The sequence below is a fragment of the Molothrus ater genome, chromosome 3 (assembly GCF_012460135.2).
Source record: "Molothrus ater isolate BHLD 08-10-18 breed brown headed cowbird chromosome 3, BPBGC_Mater_1.1, whole genome shotgun sequence".
Taxonomy (NCBI): domain Eukaryota; kingdom Metazoa; phylum Chordata; class Aves; order Passeriformes; family Icteridae; genus Molothrus; species Molothrus ater.
In genome coordinates, this window is record NC_050480.2 from 103,425,971 (window position 1) to 103,450,553 (window position 24,583).

Genomic DNA, 24,583 nt, shown 5'->3' on the forward strand with positions numbered 1-24,583 from the left:
TTATTTGTGTCTTATTTTTCTGTTTCAGAAGCTCACTAACTACACTCCATTTTTTAATGTATGTATATGATCAATGCATGTTAACCTCTTCATGGGCTTGTCTACATTAGTTAGGCTTTAAATATGCTTAAATTAATAATTCAAATTCTCTTTTGCAAACGAAATATAAGTAATGCAAACATTAATTCACTTTGCCTTATAGTATTCTGGAATGCTGCATTCAAAGATACGTCATTTTCTACTAAATGTCTTTCTAATACTTCTGTGCAAATGATACCTTTTCCCCAGGCCCAGCTACTTAGTGGATATTATTGAACAAATGTCTTTTATAGGATCGAAAAAAGTGAGGCATTATGTGAAAGAAATTTTTGAAAATGTGCATGGACTATTTCAGAATATGCTTAGTGAATATTAAGCAAACACCTGAAGTTCCTGTGCTGCTGCCTAGAACCAGCACTTCATTACCTATTACGTGCAGTGACTTTGAATTTTTTATTAGGTACTGGTCTCTTAGCCTGTAAGGCTTGTGCATGATGTCTATGAGAGCAATTTCCAGCAGAGCGAAGCCTTATCACAGATTCACCTAAAAGGTAAGGATATTTTTTAATTTTTAGTTCACATGCTGAACAGCTGCCTGCTGAACACCTGCCCACGGAGCAGGAAAGAAATTTGGTTTAAGGGTTGATTATGCATGTCTTACTCATATACAGTAAGTCCAGAAATAGGCATGATGAACTTCAGATAAACCCAGAATATGCAAATGGAGAGTACAATACCAGAATAGTTACCCCCTAATTTTGTGCTCCACTACATTTTTAGTGCTTTTTTCTTTTTTTTTTTTTTTCAGGTTGGTGAGGACATAGGAGAAAGGCTTATATATACTTCTGATTTATTTAGTTTCTCCCAAATCTGCAGTGTTAATATTTTAGAAAAGCAAAGTTGAACTATGAATCTGGCAGGTAATGTAAAAGAATCATTGTGCTTGGCATTCCTCATTATTTGCTAAGGATGTTAACAAATATGAATAAGTTTAGGAAAAAACCAGCAAAAATGGAGGAAATGATGAAAAATCAAGAAAGGTAACTAATCAGAATGAGAGGAGAAAAGACACAACAGTAAACCTAGAGATCCTGAAGGAATGCTTTAATTACTTTTTCACTGAAAATGGCTTAAATGGACCTGTGAGAGTGAGTGACCTTATTACAATGGATCGTGAGTGATAAGTTTTAAGACTATTAGTTTGAGGAATTCAAATCAGGTAATTTAGGGGTAAAAAAGTCTCAAGAAAGTATGGGCTACATTCAGAATGTGGTGATAAACTGATGGTTAAAAGAACAGACTTTGGTAAAAAAATAGAAGGAGTGACAAACTTTGAAACCCAAGACCAACAGGGACCTTCTTGGTCTCCAATTTTCTCATATTAGCATCATAAATTTAGCAAAAATAACTTCCATCTTAAAAGTTTTTTGCTTTTTCTCATAGAATTATTCTCTCAGACTTTCTTTTAGAAACTGATTTACTTTTCCACTTTGTTTTTTTTATTTCCAATTTATAAATAACTCTTGTGCCAAAACCTGCATTTGGATTGGTAAATGTCTTTCAGTCTGATGTTTTACATTTCAGAGCAACTTATTGCCATTTCTTCTTTAGCCAATCCTTATCCACCTTTCAATTTCACTGCTTGCCTAAGTGTTTTCAACTTTAACTAATATTGTCACACGTGTTGTTTAATGAAATGCCTTGCTGAAATCCAGGTGAATATTTCCTCAAGCACATCAGTTATCTTATTAAAAGAAAGCTATTGGTTTAGTCTTCCTGCAATTTGCTGCATTCTAAAGCTGGAAATGTCTTCTTTTCTTGATCATATGAAACCAGAGATTTTAGTGATTGTGCAATGAAATCATTGCTCATGCAAAGGGAGAGCCTTGTCATCCACACTTTCTGAACAGAGAATTTGGGTCACGCCACTTAAAAGAAGGTTTTCTTGAAAGCAGTCTCTTTTTGATACTGGGGCCTTAATCCATTCCCCAATCAGACTGAGCATGCATATCATGACAAACCTTTCCTCCATTAAAATCATTTGCTATCCCAAAATGAATTAGCTGAATCAATATACTCTTCCCAAGGTTTCCCTGAGGAGACAGGAGCAGCTGCTAGAGCAGCAAGTGCTGCCTGAACAGTCAGACACCAAGGCAATGAGGCCAGCACTGGTGTCACAGGGAGCAAGAAGCAGTCCCTTGTAGGGAACTGGGGGAGAAGGTTATTCATGGGTACCACAGTTGTGCTGAGGCAAAACCAAGAATCAGCTGTGACTGTCAGAACTGGCAAAGCTGAGCATTCCTGGAAATGTATAATAGCAGCTCAAACTCCAGGACAGCAAGATAAGAAAGAATGCTGCTGTTGTTTCTGATGTGTCATGCTCTTCTAACTACTTGAATTTCTTGAACAACTGTGTGCAGGATCTTCAATTAGTTAATTAGATTAATATGTTCTCAAGGCTAGTTTGAGGTAAAATTTCTTACTATTTTGTTTCTTATGCTTGATAGATATTGCAATATGCAATAATGAATGTATTTAATAATGAGCATATTCTCCACCTTTTTCTAAAGACTATTTTTTTCTAAAGATCTGCAATGCTACAGAGAATAGGAAGAAACAAGGTAAAAAAAAGAAAAAGTCAGACATAAATAAATTGAAAAATTTGAGCTAGATGCTTTCAATTGGCTTAGTTTGCACAAATTAGCAGACTAGAATTTCTGCAGAGGTGGTAAATACACTGATTTTTTTTTCAAAATTGAAGTAGAAAAAAACCAATGCCATGGAACAAGTATTTTTTCGATAGAAAAATATTGTTGGCAAATTTTTATGGCTTAGTATTTTTTCTTTTTTATTCTCTGAAACGGAATAATTTTTAAGGAAAGACTGTGTAAACACATTGAGCTTTACAATTAAAATTTTTTCTCAGCCTCAGAAGAACTGATGGTAGAACTTGATTTGGAATTCTCCATCAAAATTATTTTTCAATAGAAATAATTCATGCTTTGAAATTAGAAGTGGCATTAGTATGAGCTGACAGTAGAAGTCCCCTAATTTAATTTGAAAATGAATTCTTGACATTTTTGCAATTAGAAAAGTGAAAGTTTGAAGAGTGAATTTTTTTTAAAGTGTAGCTTTAAATAAAACCCTTTGGTCATAATAATTTTCTAATTTGTACTAAAAATTTCAAATCAATACAAAAATATTTGGAGTGTTTTAAAATTACTGATTATATATATATAAAATTTTCATAGTTTATAATTTTTTCCTGATTATTTCAATAGGATGGTATTTTGAAAATTAAAATTATTTTTTCCTGTCTACCCCGTTTCCTTGTGATGTTTGCTTGATGTACACTATCACCTGGTCTTTCAAGACATCTCCTTAAGCAGAGTATTTGAGTGTTTACATGAGACTTTAATTCAGTAAAGTAGTTTCTGTTTGTATGGCACACACTTGTACAAGTTGCAGATCTGTGTATTGTGAAATGACTAAATATGATTATGAAAATCTCACTTGTTTGACTTATGATGGTTACTTTCATCAGTAAATAATATAATTTTCAGTATATGACACTGATTCCTTCTTATGCATTTTTTTTCTCATTATCAAATTGACGGTGCATTTAAATATCAAGGCTCTATTTCTTTTCTTGGTAGTCATTTGAGCTGTTAGGATTGTTCTTTTTATAAAAACTGGGTCTTTTCTTAAAACCTCTTTCTTTGTTCAGCACAACTTTAATGTGTGGGACATATCTCCTTTCATCACAGCAGGGGACTGTGTGTATTTGTGGGATAAACTAGCTCCATATTAGCAGTGTGGAATTGTTTGAGCTTGTTTGCATATGTTGATAGTGCCTTTTGTGATGGTAAGTTTTGGGGAATTCTGTCAGCAATAGTATTTTTTTTTCTCAATAGTTAATTCATATCCTGTAAATATGCTGTTCCCATTAAGCCTTAATGCTACTTTTATTGTCTATGAATATAGGACATGTTAATAATAACACAAAAAAATAAACTAATCTGAAGTTAATGGTTAGTTTTGATGACTGAAATGCCAACACTGTAACTCACTTTTTGCTACTTAAAAGAGAATGTCCCATAGTTGCTGTGCTGAAAGCTTTTAGGGTTGTTTGGAATATGTGGGTGTAAGAGTTTATTCAGGGAGCTAGAGCTGTGAAAGCACTTAAACCATGTGAGTCTCCACATTGCATACTAAAAGTTTGATACATGGAGAACTTCAGTGGGAATCTCTCACAGCAGGTCAGGTGCCAGGGCTCCTTGTTAAATGCCTACAAGGGAACTTGTGTGCTCCAGTGAAGAGGAGAACTTTTTAGTTTGGGAATTTAAGTCAGGTTTAGGTAACCAAGTACTCACCTTGGCTGGTCTGGTGTAGCTTTAGACGTGCATGGAAAATGGAACCTAGGCAATTTAGGGGTATTAGTGATAAAAGTTTATGTATTTATGTATATATTTTTATGTCTTCACATTACACACCACTGTTTGATCCAAGTCCCACTTCAGATACCTCACCTGATTTGTAAATCTTACTCTTTCCTTCTTATTTTATCTAAAGATGCACGTTGATATAAATGATCACTTTAAGTTACTTTTTTATTTATCATAAGAGCAATCTTGACTACTTTACTTGGGAGTGCTCTGCTGTGCCCATTAGAGGATATTAAGAGGAGAGTGAACCTTTTGTTATTTCTGTAGAAAAATTAATTTTATAATTTGAATTTTTAAGTCTGCCTAAAGAAAGTCAAACTTCATTGTGGCTACACTATCAAATCCTCTTGATTTCATGGCATTTTTAAGGTTGATCTCATTCTTATCTATTAAAAAAATTATTTTAGACTCAATTTTGTCTGGGAAGGACAGGAGTGAATCTGCAGGGAAGCTGTTTGGAACCTGCACTATTCTATGCAAAAGACCAGAAAAGAAATAATTTACCTAGGAAGATCCTTTTTTAAGAAACCTGCCAGCAAGCTTTTTCCTTCCTATAAGGTTCACATTTAAACAGTTTCTAATGTTGACTTTTGGCAACAATGTCTCTTTCTCCTTCTATGATGGAAAGGAACAGCTCAGTAATAAAAACTAATTTCTATGTCTTTCACATTCATGTCCGAGAAGACATGCAATTTATAGAAGAAAATTACAAATCACATTATGAACTGCTTAAGAATTTCAAGAGAAACAACAACTTCTGGAAGAAACCATGAAAAAAGTATATAGGGACTAATATTTTTTCAGAAGCTTAGACATGGTATTTCCTTTTTTTGAATAACTGTGATATCTTATAGAAGAAGTTTTAAAGTTGAATGACAATTTCCATCATGAAAACAGAAGGGAGTTTTTTTGGTAAGGTCGAAAGAAAATGAGAATATTTCTTATGTGGACTATTTGAAGGAAAATATGTGACTGCATCCAAACTATTACTAACCTAAATACAAATTCACCTACACATTTGCCTCACAAAGCATGTGATTTAATCACATTAATGAAGTGTATTGGTGAGGAATTCTGAGGGAGTGGATATGAACTGGTCTTCCTTATAACAGTGACTATATTGCAGTCACCAGGCTTTGAAGTGGCAGTGCCTGATCTTTCTAAAGTAAAGTTGGGATATGCTAATTTGAAGCACTAGGTTCATAGCAAGGGAAAAATATTAAAGAGATCAATTATTACTCCTGACTCACAGTGTGTTCAAGCTGTCTTTATGACTTGTCTCTGAGACAATAATTTGATTTGACAGGCAGATTGGATGTTATTAAAGGTAAAGGATTTCAGTTACTTTAATGCACATGCAAGGTGTTACCAAGATCTTCTTGAAGAGAGCCAAGAGGACTGTGGCACTAGTATGGTCTGCAGGTGAAGGAGCTGGAAAATTTCCCAGTTTTGTAATTGGGTGGCGAATTAATTGTATATAGTTGTCCACAGAGGGCATTAACTAAAAAAATGCATCTCTCACATGAAACATTAAAGTTGATACAAGCACCTTTTTCAAGGAAAAGAGGAATTAACAGTTTAGACTGAGGGCTCTGTCGTGCTACTGGTGTTATTATATTATTTTTTATTATCTAGTATGAAAAATTCATTACCATCTGGATCCCATTTTACTAGATACTGTATATTCATATAAACTAAAAGAAACCTATATAGAATTAGGAAAACATAAGAAAAAAATATTGAAAACTAGATAGATATAGGAGGCTAAAAGAAGTAAATCATGTATGATTCCAGCATGCATTAGAAACCTTTTCCAAATGAGTAAAGCATAAGAAAATTTTATTTGGGATTCTCTGGAAATGTTCCTTGGGGGAAAAAAAAACCTCACATCATTATTATTTCACCAAAAAATGCAAGTACTGATCTGATCATGAAAACATTTTTTCATGATCAGATCAGTACTTTTGGATTTAGTGATCCTCAACTGTACTTTATTATGTCTGTTTCATGATTTTGCGACTGGTGAAATTGGTACAAACCCACGATCTCCTTTTTAGGAAAGGTTGCCTCTTATATAAACCCCAATGAATTTAGGCATATCTGAAGAGGGTTTTTTTTCAAACTTTTGGTGAATTATGTATTATTTCTTACAATATAAATTCATGAGGGACCATACACTCCGCTAAGGGCCTGTGTTCTGGGCATTTTACAGCAGTCCAATTTTAAAATACTTACTTTCAGACATTTAAGAGCAACAGTTTAGAAAACATGTGATTCATGAAAGTCCTTCCATAAACATCCACTACCAGCTGGTAAACCATTTAAGGCTTTTAGGCCTCTCCTTTGAATTTTTAGAAATATTCATAATAGTAACAAGAACCCATTACTAGAATTTTTAATATGTTTTCTCCTATCAAAGAATGTATTTTTATTGTGCTCTAATTCTAACCCTTAATGTGTTGGTTTTTTTTAAGAAGAGCAAATATTAGTAAATGCATAGGTAAACTTACCAATTAAGTCTACTTGTAATTAAGTAAATGTAAATTGCCATATGCTCAGTAAATTTCATAACCATGAAGTAATTATTACCATACCGGTCTTATAATGGCCTGACTTTCAAAACAGGTGGGATATTCTCTGTCTTTTTGTTTTTTACTAGTGGTTTTGGGATGAATACTAAAAGTGGTTCAAAATGTTATGAAGAGTAAAACTGTTTTCAAATTTACCAATGCAGACTTAAAAAACTATAAATTCCTGTCTTGCAGGTAAGGGTAAACAAAGAAATAATTTTCAATCTGTCCCATGCAAGCTACAAATCTAAAGGTGAGGCAATTAAAAAAGTTTTTTCAACTTTTGAATTGCACTTACATGAATCTTTACAAAAAAAGAAGGAAAATATTGAAGATATTGACACTGAAACTTCCCTTTCTGAAACAGGCAATTTTAGTCTTATTCCTTTAGACAATCCTACAGTGTCTGAAGGAAAAATATATAAAAATGTGGATGTGCTTAAATAGTAGTCTAAAAAGGAGAGTGAAAGGAATTTTTTTAGAATTTAACCAGTCATAAAGATGACTCATCAGACTGTGCATCCCAAAATACTTTCATCTATGTCTCTGAGATGCCCTTAGTCATTCTATGATTTCCCTCAGTCTCTTCATGGTTATTAAATACTGAAATATTGTCAAATATAGTATATACTCTATATGTATATTGGTATTACTTTTTAATCTGTATTATGGACACTGGGAATAGTCTGTTTTTCTTGCTAAATTGGCATACACTACTCCATAAGTAGTTACCCTCTCTGAGAAGTAAAAATACAAATGCATAAAGTACTGTCAAATATGAATGGGCATTCCAAACTGCAAACCATTAGTGACACCAAAGTCCTTTCAAAATAGCATGGAGCCTTTCACAGATCTCCTTCTGCTAATGATAACTACTATGGTTCTTATCAATGCAATTGATGGTACCAAGCAATTGGATTTTCCAAAAACTGGATCAAGGGAGAGTTATGGATAGGCAGTATACATTTAAGACTATGGCATAGACTACTACTACTACATTATGTAGTATAAGACTACATAATGGCTATTCAGCCTGAGGAATATTCAGCCTGAGGAAGAGCTGCCTTCCTTTGGATTAGAAGCAGAGAGGAAGAAGCTGGAGCTGGTGATGTATTTTTTTTTTTGTTTGTTTCACTTCTGAAGTGAAATGAAATAAAGAATAGCAGTTAAAATGAATCTTAAAATGAATCTATCAGGGAAATTATGGATATTTTCATTCCCACTAAAAATAATTCGGTAACTTCTTTAAAAATCTGCTCTGGAATATATTATACAAACATTTTTTTAAAAGATGGAATATTCATGTGAAAGACCTTTAATTCTTTGCCTTCATCCTTCCTTATTCTCTTCATTTACTCTTTCCCCAGTTTTTGGATGAGAGTTTCTGCCAAAGTTGGTAATAAAAAAACCAAACCAAACAAAAAACCCCAAAACACAACAAACTCAACAAGACAAACAAACAAAAACCCTACAACAAACCCTGAATGTCAACAGAAGATTTACAGAGGAATGCAATCAAGAACGATGTTGCAAATCAAGCCTAGAATCAGACTATCAAGAATTCAAAAACTTTCAGCTGTTTGCAATTACAGTGGTAATTGCTATTTTAAAATGTTTTCCTTTTCCCAAAGAAATGCCGTGTTGTTAGCTGAAATTTTTGGGATTTTAAATCACAGCAAATCTCTGTGCAGCTGATGAAGGCTAAATATTATAGGCAATCAAAACAACATATTATCTACATATTTCAGCTGATTAAAAAAAAGTAGCTTTTGGAACTTCTTTAAGAAGTTATTTTACTATGTAGTTCTAGCTAATTACAGCATATTTTTCAGACCAAAACATTAGCATTAGATATTTTAAAGCAAAATGTGATGGATTTTTAAGGAAATTGCACCTGAGGTCTCTGCTATGTTATATTACTGTAAAAAATGATTCCTTTTCTTTCTGTTGTGAATCAGTTTTGCAGGGAAATATTAGTTGTAACCAATGTGTAATACATAAAATTAAAATTTCCTTGAAAATACTGTAATTTAAAGATTGATGCATCAACATTACATAATATGAATGGAAGATGTCCCTGCCCATGGCATAGGGGTTGCAACTGGATGATCTTTAGAGTCCTTTCAAACCTAGGCCATTCAATGGTTCTGTGATTCTGCTGGGTGTTTTCTTTTAGCGACAGTTCATTAGTTGATGTCTGAAGAACAGACATAAAGGTAAAATTGTAAAATGTCTGTTTGATCAATACTCAACAAATTTACAGAACTTGTTTTGAAGATGTATTTAGGGAAAAAAAGCAAATGAGTATTTTTATAATAGTTATTATATACCCACTAAGTCTGCATGAAGCAAATGCAAAGGATTGGCAGGGCAGTGATGACACAGCACTGATGCCACTGCAGTAGGATCAATGTTGCTGGCAGAGCATTGTGTGGAATTTTTTTTAAGTTGGAGGCAAATTTTTAGTGCAGGATCCTGACTAACAGACCTTATTTACATGACAGTCAGAATGAGCAACTGTATTAAAGTACTAAAGTTAAACTGTGTAAGTTTTGTGCTGTGATTCGGGTTTTGTTCGGATGGTTGGCTTTGTTTGTTTGTTTTTTCCCTAAAGTGGAGCTGGAAGGTGTCTGTAAATTTAGGATAAAGGAAAATTTTTAGACACCAAAATAACTGCAACTAACTGTTGGTATAAAATTGAGACTTTGGTTAATCTATTAAGCACCTAATTTTGTACTCCATTTTGACCTCATTGAGGCTAAGAGCTTCATAAATATTTAGCATCTTTAGTAAGCTTTTGTGACACTTTCAGACAAAATAAAGCCAATAACCTTAAAAACAAAGCAAAAAGGATTCACAGGTTGAAACCACATGAAACCACATAGTGTTGTTTAATCTGTAGTACTAAATTATTAAATCCTTCAAGATAGAGAAATCTCATATAATTGAAAAAGTATTTGGGAAAATGACTTTTCAACATTAGAGTAAACCTTTTAAGTGTAAAAATATGATTTTAATCAGGGCATGTATGTTGGGGATTTTTTTACAAGTAAGCTAGTCTTGTGAATCATTGAAGAAAGTCACTTGAAACTTATTTTTATGATCTGCAGGATATAGGAAAATTAGGGAGCAAGAAACCTATCATGACCTTTGAGTTTTAAGTATATATTGCTTTTCTGAGTTCGTAAGTAGCTTGCTTTTTTATAACTAAAAAGTGGGCTAGAATAAAGCCCAAAAATACATTTGGATCACATTTATAACATGGCTACATATTTAGAAACAGATCTCTCATACATCATCTTATGCATTAGCAATAAAGGGATTTCAGCAGAGGTTTTTGGTTTGTAGGACCTATAAACCTGAAATTAATTATGAAAGAGATACCATGGGGGTTTTTCCCTCTTACAAGAAGTCTCTAAGTCTGATATAACATAATACTATATGAATGAGAAAACAATCATTATTTCAGATAAAAAAGCCTGAAAGTAAATCTATAGTATTGCAACTGTGCTTGGGACAACACCACTCATTTTATCCTATGTAATTCCTGAGCCAGCTGATAGATTAATCACTTCTGACAGTAGCTCACTTTTTGACCTGTGTGGCAAGGAGAATGTCACAGCAGTAGGAGAGGTTCTGTGATAATTGGAAAGTGAAGGGGACTTGGTGGTGCAGTAACTTAGTGCATTAGCCTTTCCCCTCTGGAGACCTTGGTTCACATTCTGCCTTAGGGTCACTAGTGAAAATTCATGCTTTGGTATCCTACCTCTATTTGTAGATATGACACAAAAGGGCCCCTATTTGGAAAATTGTTGTCCTTCTTCACTATAAAATGCTCTATTGGCCAGGATTTTAGGGCCAATGTACATTGGTAGAGAACTTAAAAAGCTTTTATTCCTGAAATATGTGTCTGCCAAGATCACCTCCCTGGAAGAGCATTCACTCAATATATTACTAAAAGGAAAAAAAAAAAAAGGAAAATCTTCTAAGCTGATATGCATGAAAATAATGCAAATAATGAAGGAAACTCATCTGCAATATAAAAGCTGCAGTTATATTTTCCCCATTTCCATTTGGAATTAACGCCTGCTAATTTTTCTTGCACTGGAGTTATATTTATCTTAAACTGTTTTACTTGAACCTCCTTCTGACTAAGATTTTCAAGTGCCAGAGAAGTGCTATTTCATATGCGGTGGAGTGGAGCAGTGATGACATGTAGTGATTAATTAATTCAAAAAGTACATGTTCCCTAAAGGTATCCTGGGAACCACTTTCCAAGCCTCTTAAAAAGAAACATATTGCCTGCATTTACAGGTGGTAGTAAGCTGAATATAGATTGGTTATCAGTGATGTACTGCCTTTTATTACATCTGAAGTGCTTACTCTTACTGCCTTGTAACAAGGGTGCTGCAACTAATTGTGCTTAATGAGCCAATGCAAAGAGCCTGAATTTTGTATTATTAACTCCTCCTATGTTTATCTTTTCATCTCCTTCAAAATTTACAAGTTCCAAGTTACATTAGGGATTTGAAGCAATGTGTGAACACCTTAACTTGAAAATCCCCACAAAAATGTTAGCTGTGTTTACAATTGTGTGAGAGCTTCCCTCTTTAAACATAAATTAAAGGTTCAGGATGGGTCCAGCCTGAGAACCTTGGTGATTAAAGCAGTCTGTTTAAGGATGCAAGAGACTTCAGGGAAGATCCATAATTTTATACCTTTCTTCCAGGCAAGAAGCAATAACAATTATGGCTCCATCTCTGGAGCAGATCACAAGAATTTTCAGCTAACCGCAGTATCCAGTCTCTATCCCTTTTTGACAATAGTTTCCCTCTTACTTTAAGGAAACATGGATTCAAGATTAAAACCTATTTTCTCCTTCTTTCCTTTATTAATTACTAAAAATATAGAGGGAGTAACAAAATAAGCAAAGGATTAAAGGAAAAAGACGAGACAGAGGATACTTGAACAGAAAGCAGAAGACAAGAACAGAGCTGTTTGACTGATAAATCTTTATTTTCGACTGTGCTAGCCAAAGAAAGCCTGAATAGGCATCAACAAATTAAGAAACTTTAATTTAAATTTATACTTTTAAGTGCAACCTTTTAAGTCACCTTTTAATCGGGTGATAGGAGACTTCATTTGAGATCTTTGCTTGCATGAAAAATCTTCCAGAACTGTGAAAGCCTTTAAGTGGCTTCTATAGTAAGTAGACCCTAGATCTTTTAAGTGTCCTAGATTTCTTTGAATAGTTGGGTTTCTTCAGTGGTTAGGTTTTGTTGTTGCTGGGCTTTTTTGTTGTTTTTAGATAATTCTGGGGTTTGAGTGGTTTTTTTTTTCCTAAACTAGATTGAGTTGATTGGAAGTCCTGAATAAGAAGGAGAAGCAACAAAGAATTGAAGGGTGATCTTTCTATACATTGTAATGTTCATATAAAGGAATAAACTAAGATAGGCTTTCTCTTGGTACACCTGCATCTTGCCAGATCAGCAAATGGAGATCGATGAGTTGCAGGATGCTGGTAAATAAATAAGCTGAAACAGTCCTTCAACAGCTTAAGCAAGTTGGTCCAGAACATTACTTTCAATTTTTTATTGTAATTGTATATCTGATGTCTTGAACCAAAAACTTTATGAGTAATTCTCTTCCTAAATCAAAATACTGCCTTGTATATAGCACATTTTCATCATTTGTACACTTATGCTGTGCCACATCACAAATGAGGTTCTGAATGAAGTCAAAGATGGTTAGATAGATGAAGCCCTGCTGATATTAAAGTTGTAGAAAGAGGAATAGTACTGTGTGCTTCTTCTGTAAGCCTGCATGAACATCCCAATGAATTTTTTAGGACAATTAGTTTTGCTTAGCCCTCTTTTCTCAGAAGCCAGATAGTATTTTTACTCAAATTTAAGTCTTCAATGGTGAACAGTGCTTCTCACTAATAAGTGGCTATTCATCCTGAGACAGCTGAAATTTGTCTCTATTTGATCCTATGCTCTCACAGATGTGTAGAATTTAGACATGCTCATTTTTAGAGGTTCTTTTAGCTTTTGTTTTTAATTAAGAAAAATAGAAGGTAAAAGTAATGTAGCAGCTGCAATGAAGTGTTCAGATTTCTAGCTGTTAACAGAAGTGTGTATACTTCTGGTTTTGATATTGAGTTGAGAAAATAATCTGACAACTTATTTTTACACCACTTAAATATTGGTGTGGGGTTTTTTAAAGTTTCAGTGTTGTTAGGTATGATGCACAGAAGCAGGGTGAGAAAGTGATTTCATGCTCTATTTCACCAGATGAAATTTAGTGCTTTGTTGACAAATACTGACATGTAAACCCAAATTGCAACTTCCCAGGTCTAACAATGGTATATTAAAAAATTGTTTACAGAAGCCAGAGGTGGAATTTTATGGGCCCCACAAAACTTTTGATATGAGTTGATATCTTATCCTGAAACAGATTAGCTTGAAAAAAATTAGTCTTTATTGATTTTAGTACTTCTAAGATTTGTTCTTCTAACTGGTTTATATGTTTTTAAATAGGTTGTTTGATGCCAAATTTTTAATTATATTGAACCAAAAAAAAAGTTTAAAAAAAAGGGTGACCATGTTGGAGTTTTATTTTGTTGATTGTCTATTGTCTATCAAAGAGGCTTACAGTACTTGGCAGGATGTAAAAGGACTAAGTTATCTAATCCATGGATATCAGAATTCATCTATAGCTTTACTTTTGAAATCTCTAGAGTAACTCTGTCTTTCCTATTACTTAACCAAGAATTTTACCACATGACTATTTTTGGTTTTGGTTTTGTGTTTGTGGGTTTATTGTAATATTCATGGCTCTATCCATGGCTCGTGATGTCTCTGAGAGCAGAGCAGATAGGAATGAAGACTTCTCCAGCCAGCCATCAGTCAGTGGTACTGATGTACCAGTACTGATGTATCAGTCCAGCCTCAGCCTTTAATCATTGGCTTACTGCAACTGGGCTCCTTACTGGGTAGATACATTTTCTACATGCAATTGAAGAAAACACAGTTTTCATTTGAAGTAAAACAAGTAAATAAATGCTGCGTATTTTTACTGGGAAAAGGCTTCTTTAAAAAAGTTTTATCCAGCTCTTCTCAAAGTCATTTATGGCTGTGATTTTTGTTCCTACTTCATAATCTCAAAAAAGATTTTCACCTATTATTATAGCAAAGTATTGTATTAGGCTGGTCATCTAGCCAGATAAATACTTCTGAGCTATTTCTAGTGTTTTATATTTATCTTTGTTTCCTGAGGTAGCTCTGTGAAGATGGAATTTGATTCCATTAGAAAAATGAATACTGTGCATTGTATATTGTTAACCCACAGCTTTGGAGTATGAGAAAAATGGTGGAGAATGAGAAAAATTAGGTTATTAGTTTGATAATAGCAGCAAAACATTTAATAATGTATCAGATAACATTATTAAAAGGTTTGTGTAGTTGCCTACATTCCTAACGAGAATGTCTGAAAAACTGTCATAATCACTACTTTATGATAAAGTATGTGAGGAGTCAGATATTTTGTCCAACAAGCACTTATATCATAATAGTGGGTAAGTAAGTTTACTAAATAGCTATAAATGTAATTATGGCACTCTGATATGAAATTTTTTCAGAGGCAAAGTTGTTTCAGTCAAAAATAATGGAGTACTTCTGGATGAAGTAAAATTATGGCACTCTGTGTTCATGATAGAAACCAGCATACTGCTAATAAGAGTATTATTTAGCATGAAAATGAGTTTTATAGCCCCTTCTTCAGGCTCCTTTCTTTGTTGCTTGTAATGTAGAAATTAGGTAGCTGTGGGTGGGTAAGGCTTTGATCTGACTTTGTCATCCTGCACCCTTGATAGGTTTTGCTGCAAAATGTTCCCAGTCATAATTCTACATGACATTAGGGTTATAGCCTGATTATGTGACTATAGCCAGGTGCTGTACACCTGACAGATTTCAAGAGGCATAGAAAAGGTGTTAAAGAAGTGTCTCAGTTTTCCAAAGTCCGTATCAGGGAGGAATTGGCTACCTCTGCAAGTATTCCTAACTCTGTTTTGCTCAAAACAAACCTTGAAGTTTGTCTTTCATGTATTTAGAACTCTTTAAAGGAATGATTCCTTCAAAATGACAGTGACTCCTGAAAGGATAAAAGCTTAAGAAAACACGTACCATACTGAAATATGCACACATATTGTACCTCATCTTGCCTAGTTCTCCATGAAATGTCAAAAGAGCCTCCTACTGTGATATGTCTGTGAGCTCTGCAAGACTGATTAAATTTCTATATAATGTCAATCGTTGCATCCTGTGAACCATAAATTATAAAATTTGTTTCTATTTTATCACTCCATAAAATGCTTTAAAACTTTTTTCTTATCTGATACAAAGAATAAATGGTGACTCCCATTTTATTTGCGGCAATTTTATGCATATGGAGAAAAAGAATGTAAGTATGGAGTATACTCTTTATATATGTGTATGAAAGGAATAGATTAAGAAAGCATTTACTACAACAAAATATATAATATTATGATTTATTTCTCATTTTGCAACATCCCAAAACAAGGGAAGAAAATTAGGCGCCCAAAGCCGGATATGTTAAGGTGCCTTGAGAGCAGAACAGAGAATATTTGGGCTGTAAGAGAATGAAGTTTCCTCCCTTACACTTTTAACTAGTGGAAAAGAGAAGTATAATCAGGAGATTGGTGTTAGAGAAGATTTGCTTTGTGACAGAAACTAGTGTTAAAAGGGCTCGTGGTCATTTCTCACACCACTTCAGAACGTGTGGTTTCTCTTCAGTCTCAACTTACACATTTAAATCATATTCAATGTTTTTGACCTTTTGGCACCACACACCAAGAGGCTCATGTGAGGAATCTGTTCCTCTTGAATTGCTGACTGTAGTTTAAGACCATTGTTCAGAGAATTTCAGGATTAGGAATTTCAAACTGAGACGAATGTAATAAAAATGCCTTTATTCTCATTCTCATCTCTGTCTCACACTCTGTCACTCTCTCTCACAGGGTTTTGTACTGCAGCTCATCACCATTGCATCTGAGTGCATTCCAAATAAAATAAATAACAGTAGCAAAGCCTCTAGTGAACATCATGGGGAACATCAACATTGAGAGGCAGGGCTTATAAATCTGCATGCAACACTGCATGAACGTGCTTAGATTGCTTCCAGACTGGAGCTGGCTTACATCCAACTCATGAGTAAAGTGTACTTGAGTGACTCCAGGTCTATATTCTCTTGATGGATTTTCATTTGAGTTGATGTCTCTTTCAGGGCAGGGATATAGTGGAAGAAAGGTGAAAGAGAGAGGACTGTTTGTAACAACTTTGTGTTTGTGATAACTGTGCACAAAATTTTTATTCAGATTGTTAGTCTCACAGTTATGAATATTCCTGTGATTTCTTATGTTATTCCTCAATGAGAATAAGCATAACTTTAATAACTTTTCTTATTTAAAAAAATTGCAGTGTAATTAATTTGATTTTTTCATGTAAAAGCACATGCTTCTATATTTTTTTTACTTTTATAGTTTCTTGTATCTTTAGTATTGTAGTTATCCTGAACAATATGCCATTCAACCAAGAGCAAATGTAATGATCATAATGGAGTGGCTTTCAAAAATGCGATATTAATTTTGAGAATAGATATCAACAGAAGCCTCTTGTAGAATTTTGTAAGATATTGTCTGTGGTAAAAAGTATGAATAAAAGTAGCAATTGCAAGAATTAAGTGACAAGTATTCTAATAGGAAATTAGAATTAAGTGACAAGTATTCTAATAGGAAAATGTAAAGTAAGCAGTTACAAAATTCCTAAAGTCTGAGTCACATTAAACCAAGTGCGAGGGGAAAAAATGAGGAATTAAACCCCTTCCCTCAATGAAAACACAGATTTTAGGCATCATAGGGCAGATATTGTGGGTGATTATCTGTATAACATAGATGCTGCTAAGCTAGATTCCTAGATCTGATGAAGGGATTTCATTCCAGTCTACTCAGAGGTTCTTTATGGAACTGTCTTACAGCTGGCTACTTTGTCAAGAGCTGATAAAGAAAAGGTTTGCTGAAATGTTTGAGTATCATCAAAAAGACTTTGATGGTAGTAACATTCACTAACAACTATTTTTCTCTAACTGCTAATAAAACCTCTGGAGTTTGGATAACTTCTAAAAGGTTAGTGAGTGCAACTAGATTTTTGAGTGAAATCTGCAAGTGTAGGAGTTGTGGTTCTAAAGTCAGAGGTATTGATGCAGTACTGTGCTTTGACTGTGGGCCTTCTCCCAGGTTTCTGGGAGAATACACTTTGTCCTGGGGGGAGGAAACAAGGATATAGGATCATCTATGATAAACAGGTCTTCTAAAGTTCTCTTATTTTGGTAAATTTTAACTTGCTATAAATTCTTTGCCATTTCTTGCCTAATTCATGTAGTCTACTTAAAACTGAAAATGTTATCAACCCTTGCAAAAGGGTTGCAAAAGTCAATTACCAGCTACATTTGAATCTGCAAAAAAACCTAAAAAAAGCCCCCCCCCCCCCAAAAGCTGGTGTACTTGGAAAATGTTGATTTTTTAATACATTGGTACGATTCCCTCAAGAGTGATTCTGACACAAAGGTTTTCCCAGCGAGGATCAGCATGAGACATAAACAACAATTGAACAACTAAGAGAAAGCTGTTGAGTTCCTAAACTTAGAGGAAAAGATAGAGGAATTTAAACCTCAGACCTCAAAGACCGAGTGTATTTTTGCTAAGTTGGGTTTTGTAATTTCCATTCTTAAAGGTTGCATTATTTACTTCAATAAGGAAGTATCCATTAGTGTTGAACATATACTTGGTGATATATCTATAAGCTAAATGAGCATGGACTACAGTTTCCCAGTTTTCCTGGTCTTGAGACAAATATAAAGACAATATCTCCTGGTTTAAATTGTAAGGGAATTAATGACTTGTGTTCTCTTTAATACCCAGAGATGAAAATATCCCTGTTTAGAAACTAGAGAATAATAGATCTGTGTTTATATGTAACTCAGAAAGTGCAAGAGAGATTTCAGTGAGATCTTTAAAACATTTAAAAGTAATTTAATTGGAATACAGCAAAAATACCAAAATATCTATCTAAATACATATTTTTTTCCTAAAGGATTGGAAAGTTGAATAAAATTCATTTCCCGAACCCAATAAGCTATTCCTATGTGTTCTATATAAGCCTTTGTAGAGAATATTTGGTGTTAGCCTTTTAGAAGACATCAAGGAAAAGCATATTTCTCCTGTACAGCTTCTTTTTATCATTAAAAATTATTTTGACATCACAGGTTGATACTACATCTGATGAGGACTATGTAAGTTATTCAATTTTTTTGCAAATGTTTAGTTATATTATTATTATATTTTGAAAGTGATCTTTTCTAGGTATTAATCAAACTCCTATTTAATTTAATTTTATTTTTATTTTACCTGGCATATTAAAGCAAAGTGTCTGTAGAGCTAACTAAAGACAGCAAAAGGGGAACATATGGACCTGAACTTCATGAGCTGCTGCTTTTGATATAACTCAGAGGCAGTGTGGGTCTAGACTGACAGCTGAAAGAATGCAAAGGCTGAGGAATTGTATCCTGGTCACCAAAAAACTTGCAATGACTTTCTGGCTGGATTTTGCAGAGGAGCAAGAACATGTGTATGTGGGAAGGAAAGAAGAGATTTATAGCACTTTATCAGAGTTCCTGACAGAACTGAGCCTCTAGAATGTCAGCTAAAAGGGAGAACAGAGAGAATATATCAGTAAACTTACTAAAACTTAAACTTTTTATTATTTTTTAAGTGTTAGGATCTTTTCTAGAAGCCTAAAGAATGTATCAGAATTTTAAAGTCTTTGTTTGTTTTCTGCAGGGAGGTTCTGTTTTAAAACCTTCACATAGGGCCTTAGGTTTTAGGATTTGGAACAAAGGAATTTCAATTAATAGATGCTTCACAGAGTTCCAGTCTGTATTTGAAATCCATTGGTTTCTATAAGGAAGAGATATGTCACAATTTTATTTCTTTATAATGTTCCTTAAAAAATCAACTTGTTTAAATTCAGATTCACTAGAAAACATTAAGGCAACAGAAACCTTCATCTCTTTTTCTTCCATGGGGTCACAGATACAGAACTTAATTCAATTTGAGAAACAAAAGTGAATAGATAGAGAAGTGAACATCCCAGAGGTGCAGAAAATCACTCAGAAATGAGGAAGCCTCTAAGGTATTCCCTAGTTAAAGAAAATGTAGGAGGAATCAATAAATGAAGATGCCACTTATTTGAATTCTGGGAATACTGCTTATCCTAGCAGAAAGATAGCTCTTGTCAGCTCACTTTGAGGAAGACTTAGGAAGCAATTAATATTTTGAATCAAAAAAGATAGAAACATGTGGAAAGGTCAAACATACAGGAATTTTTCTAAGGAAAATAACCAGTGCCCTGGATCTGTAGATGAGAACTTGCAGATTAGCTCATGGGAGGTGCAATAAAAGAAGTGACAGCTAAAGCTTTTCAGCTTTTCATTGCAAATGTCTTTTGTCTTTCATATTCTTCCTTTTTCAGATGATTAAATTCCTGCAGAGTTCTTCCAATTTTGACATTAGTTGGAATAGAAGTGTCTTAGATGTTGGCCCACTATCAACTGGGCTTCAGTAACCCCTGTGTATCACACAGGCTCTTAGCCACCTGCCAGGCAAAGATAAAGGTCCACAGTGTTCAGAAATAATCACAAAGGTGAAAATTTTAGGTGTCTGGTTTTGTTTTTTACTCAGAAAACTTTAATCATATCTTCAGTTTCTTCAATTATATTCCTTGGTGGCTCAGCCTAAGTCTTCTTCAAAAACTGAGGAAGAATTTATTCCAGAACTTTGACCTAGAAACCCTAACAACAATTGAAATTTCAGCTCCCAGTCTTGTTACCAGGTGGTGACATTATATTTCAGTGAGTTATAATACAAGAATGAGTAGCATTTAGAAGGGCAAAGGCATGGAAGTAAGCAAAGTGCTTTCCACCTAAAGCTTTGTAGCATTTTGATTTGTCTAGAAGAACTAAAATTATATGAAACATCATTATTGAGAACCTATTAGTGTGTTTTGAGAAACATTGATGCTAGTCTCATGTCATAGGAACGATGTGCAAGAATTCATTTCCTCAAAAGCTTACTATATAGATAGGCAAGTTCAACAAGGAGAGGAGAAGAAACAATACATATAGGATGGGAGCAGTAACTTTATCATCTCCACATTCAATAACTCTTACTAGTCCCTAAACAGGTTGCAGAAGCATTCATATTGGGAGTGAGAGGTGATAATAGGTGAGACAATTACAAGGTGCAGCTGTTTACCTTGGCTATCTAACTGCTAACCACCTATAATTAAGCAGCCAATTTAGTGCTCTATGACAGCTAGGTTAATGTAAATAGTTTCAGCTGCTGTTAGCAGCCTTTACTCTGCAGAAATTGAGCTGCTGCTGACTCAGAAAGTTTCATGGTGACTGGTGAGACAAAAGGAGGTCACAATTTACTAGAAAGTTTGAGAAATACTACATTAAACTGCACCTTTTCTCAAATATTCTAGTCGTCTTCTGATTTTACTTCACAAAGCTTGACATTTATGGTTTGCTTTTACAGATCATAGGGTCTGTTCATACATTAACTCTGCCTATAATTAGGTGAGTGTAGATAGCAAGCACAGCAAGAAATTCAGCTTTCTTCTCTGTGGCTGGAATTCAGTCACAGTAATGTTTTCCTGCTTGGTAGCTCAGGTATTCACTGCTAGGCGGTTCAACAGCTTTATTTTTAATTTGGTCCTTAAAATCTGGTTTTGTCCACCCTATTACTTATAAAAGTCTATGACAGTCATCTGAATACTGAAAACAAGTCTTACACTTCTATTCTTTATAAAGAATTTATCCTTCTCTCTATCTGTCGTGGTTTAACCCCAGCTGGCAACTAAGTACCACACAGCTGCTCGCTCGCTGCCCCACTCTGATGTATGGGGTGGAGAATCAGGGAAAAAAAAATGAAACTCATGGGTTGAGGTCAGAACACTTTTATAATCAAAACAAAGTAAAAAGAAACCCAAACAAACGAAAACATAACTACAACAACTAGAACAATTGCAATAAAAAGGTGGGAGAACTAAAGCCCAATAAAAACAGCACAACTGCTCACCACCTGCCAACTGATGCCCAGCCCTTCCCCAGGCAGTGATTGGCCCCTCATGGGCCACTTCATCCAGTTTACATACTCAGCATGGTGTTCTATGCTATGGAAGATCCCTTTGCCAGTTTGGGACAGCTGTCCTGGCCATGTTCCCAAATAGGATTTTGTGCAGCTCCTCACTGGCAAAGCCTGAGAGACCGCAGCAACTAAAACATCAGTGTATTACCAGCATTATTCTCTTACTTCATCCAAAACACATCCCTGTACCAGCTACTAAGAAGAAAATGAGCTCTCTCCCAGCTGAAACCAAAAGAAAATTCAGTCTCTTATGTTCAATTTCCCTGGGCCAGCTATTCAAGGAAAGATTTGACATGTAGTTAGAAAAGTATTGTTAGGAGGAAATCTTTTAGTGCTATATCAGTACATCTCCCCCATAGTCCCCTCCCTGGTTCCCTGCATTATAAGTTTTTCTAGAAGATTTTGGCTTGACTCACTGTCTATGATTTTGTAAGACCTCCTGATGTGGAATACAAGTGAACATTGTCTCTTCTGATGTGTTGGTATATAACCTCTAGGGAGCAAAAAGACTGCAGTTTAGTTGAGCCTCAGTAGCAGTTGCCTCTCTTGTTCTCTATAGGGAACTCTAGAATGGAAAAGGCAGCCAGTCATGCATGCTATAATTTACATCTGATTGATGAAAGGTTTAGATTCACAGGAACAATTTGCACTGGGGCTCCTCTGGGCATAAAACTGAAATATTTTGCCACTTCTATCCAGCATTAAGATTTCTCTTGATCAGTCTCATATCCTTCCATGTCAAGTTCATCCTTGGAATTAAGGCTTGAGGTTATATATTTAGATGATGCAGTCTTTTTCCTGTATTCAGCAACTGAGTAAGTTAAGTTGTAGCTGAAAACGATGCCTAATAACAAAGAAATACATTTTCTTGGGAAAAACCACATCATACAGTATTTGTTATGGTTTCAAACTCAGTTTAAACTTCATTTATATAATAAACAAATATTTGCACATTAATTTGCTAAGATCTTCAGAAAAAACAGCTCCAAGCAGAATGCCAGCATAAAACAAAAGCTTTTGGAAATCTCAAAGAGTACAGGAAATTAGTACTTGTTAAGGTAATAGAATCAGGCCAATAAGTTAATTATCAGTAACTTCTCAAATACACATACTAAATGAAATACTGTTAAACTTAATATTATGTAAAACTGTAGTTTATATTACTATCATACCCCAAATATAGCTCCTGTTGCCCAATGAATAAATGCAACCACTGCTAGGAAAGTTTTGTTCTGTCCTGGCATGTACCACATTGAAGCTACAGAGCTAGAAAATCCTTGAAATGGAATGATTAAGGATAGTCGAGTTTGTTCTTTTCCTGAACTTTACTATTTCTGAAATATTAGGACACATTGAGGGGAAAAAGTAAATGAATCTGTGCAATGTAAGAATAATCAAATAGTGTTGTTTGCAAAGTCATAAAATATTTTTTCAGTTAAATGTGCCTTCAAAATGAAACACCAGAAAATTCTCATTCTTTATATATATTTCCAAACAAGCTAAACATGTAAATATATAAATTTGCTGTAAAACTTATTAATGGGTATTTGTTTACATATTTTTATCTCAATTATCTATGCCCATAGGACCCATGCAATCAATTTTTCACTAAGTAGTTTTCAAAATATAATTACTCTTATGGGTAGGTCTATGAACAACAGTGTCATTTACACTATCGTTCACTAATTGCACTTCTAAGCCGTTATAATGAATTATACTTGTACATTCTCTACGAAGATCAGTCAATGCTAATCATTTCTATCACATATATCACTGAGAAGGCATCCATCTATAACAGCCTTTTCATTTACAGCCTCTTTCCCTTTTAATTTTCTTGCATTGTAAGAAAAGGCAGTAAATGAATGGTGTGTGTTCACACATTGTAAGCCTTGTAAACTAAGCAATAAAAGTTGGGATTTGAAATTTAGAAGATGAGTTTTTCTATTTCTTAAGAAACTTAATATGGAAATTATTAGGATTGTGATTATTAAACGTGCAGTTCTGGGACACCAATTCAGGAATTACTGGCCATGGGAATAAAAGAAATAAACAGTAATGGTATGAAACTTGATGTATTTATAAATGGATTGTATAGAAAAGATTTCTTTTCATGTTGGGTTACCAAATTGATCTCATAAGCCCATTTTTTGTGCTTTAACAAGACAGAGCAGTATCTACTACAAAGCAAGGAGCTGAATGGTTTAGTGTAACCAATCAACAGACTGCATTCCTACATGCAGGCAGTAAAAAGGTTCCTTTGCAGGATGAGAGATGCTCAAATAATGATCTTGTAGTTTCATGAAATCCTTGTGACTTGACAAGGAAGGTGTAATTTCTTAAGATGTGGGAAACTTTGCCAGGGATTTAGGTACAAGAAGTCCAGAGTCCTTGAGTGTGAAAAAACAGCTGCCACCTCTTCTTTCCCTGTTATCATCACAGAATATTAAGACAATGTTTCACTATTGCCTTACTGGAGTTTCGAAGAAGTTGTGGCAACACCTATAAGCAAGGATCTTGAAAACGCAGTATGTACAAAAAATGAATTCATGTTGGTATGTGTATCTAGTATAAACAATAAGCACTAACTGTTATCACAGTTTTTGTGGTTGGAATCCTCATAAAATTACCATGATACCTAAGTTACTGGTGTCTTTCTCACATTTGAGTTTCTAAGTGCTAATAGTGGAAACTGTGTATGAAAATATCAGAAATTTGAAACAAGTGGTCTCTTAGGTTTTAAATGTGAAGGAAAACACAGAAAAAAAGAAAATTGGTTTTTCAACACCAAAATTGCAGCTTACTATGAAAGAAAAGTTAATGATTCACCCAAAAGACCTATGGTTTAAAAACACGCTTTGAAAGGGTGAGGGAAATTCTTTGTGAGAAAAGTACAATACAAGAAAACAGAGTACAACAGGGTTTTATAGAGTCTGAGTAGTGTACCTTCCTCAAGAGGAGTCACACTCCTCTCAACTCAGTAACTGAACCATCTTTTTTTACAGATGGAGAGAAATGGGACAAGAGTATTTAAGAATTCTTTTATTTTGTATGTGCTTAATACCTCCAGTGGGTGTTCCCTCACAGTATTTCCAAAGACAAGTTTTAAATGGTGCAGTTTCATTATTCTGTTTACTACATCAATTTTCTCTATAGTTGTTGACATGTATTCAGTAGATTTTGGCATTTGCATGTATGATTTTTGGAGTCTATTAAGTAAAATAGGGAATCATCATGCTGGCAAGCCT

At 34.4% G+C, this 24,583-nt stretch overlaps 1 long non-coding RNA gene across 4 annotated transcripts in view; it reads left to right on the forward strand.

The window, feature by feature from the left end:
- LOC118684826 (uncharacterized) overlaps window positions 1–24,583 on the forward strand; it is a 279,897-nt gene that overhangs the window by 66,812 nt on the left and 188,502 nt on the right. For all 4 annotated transcript variants that reach the window (XR_004979895.2, XR_004979896.2, XR_008508271.1 and 1 more), the window contains exon 2: window positions 500–590. This is a non-coding gene — a long non-coding RNA (uncharacterized LOC118684826). The remainder of the gene's footprint in view (window positions 1–499; window positions 591–24,583) is intronic.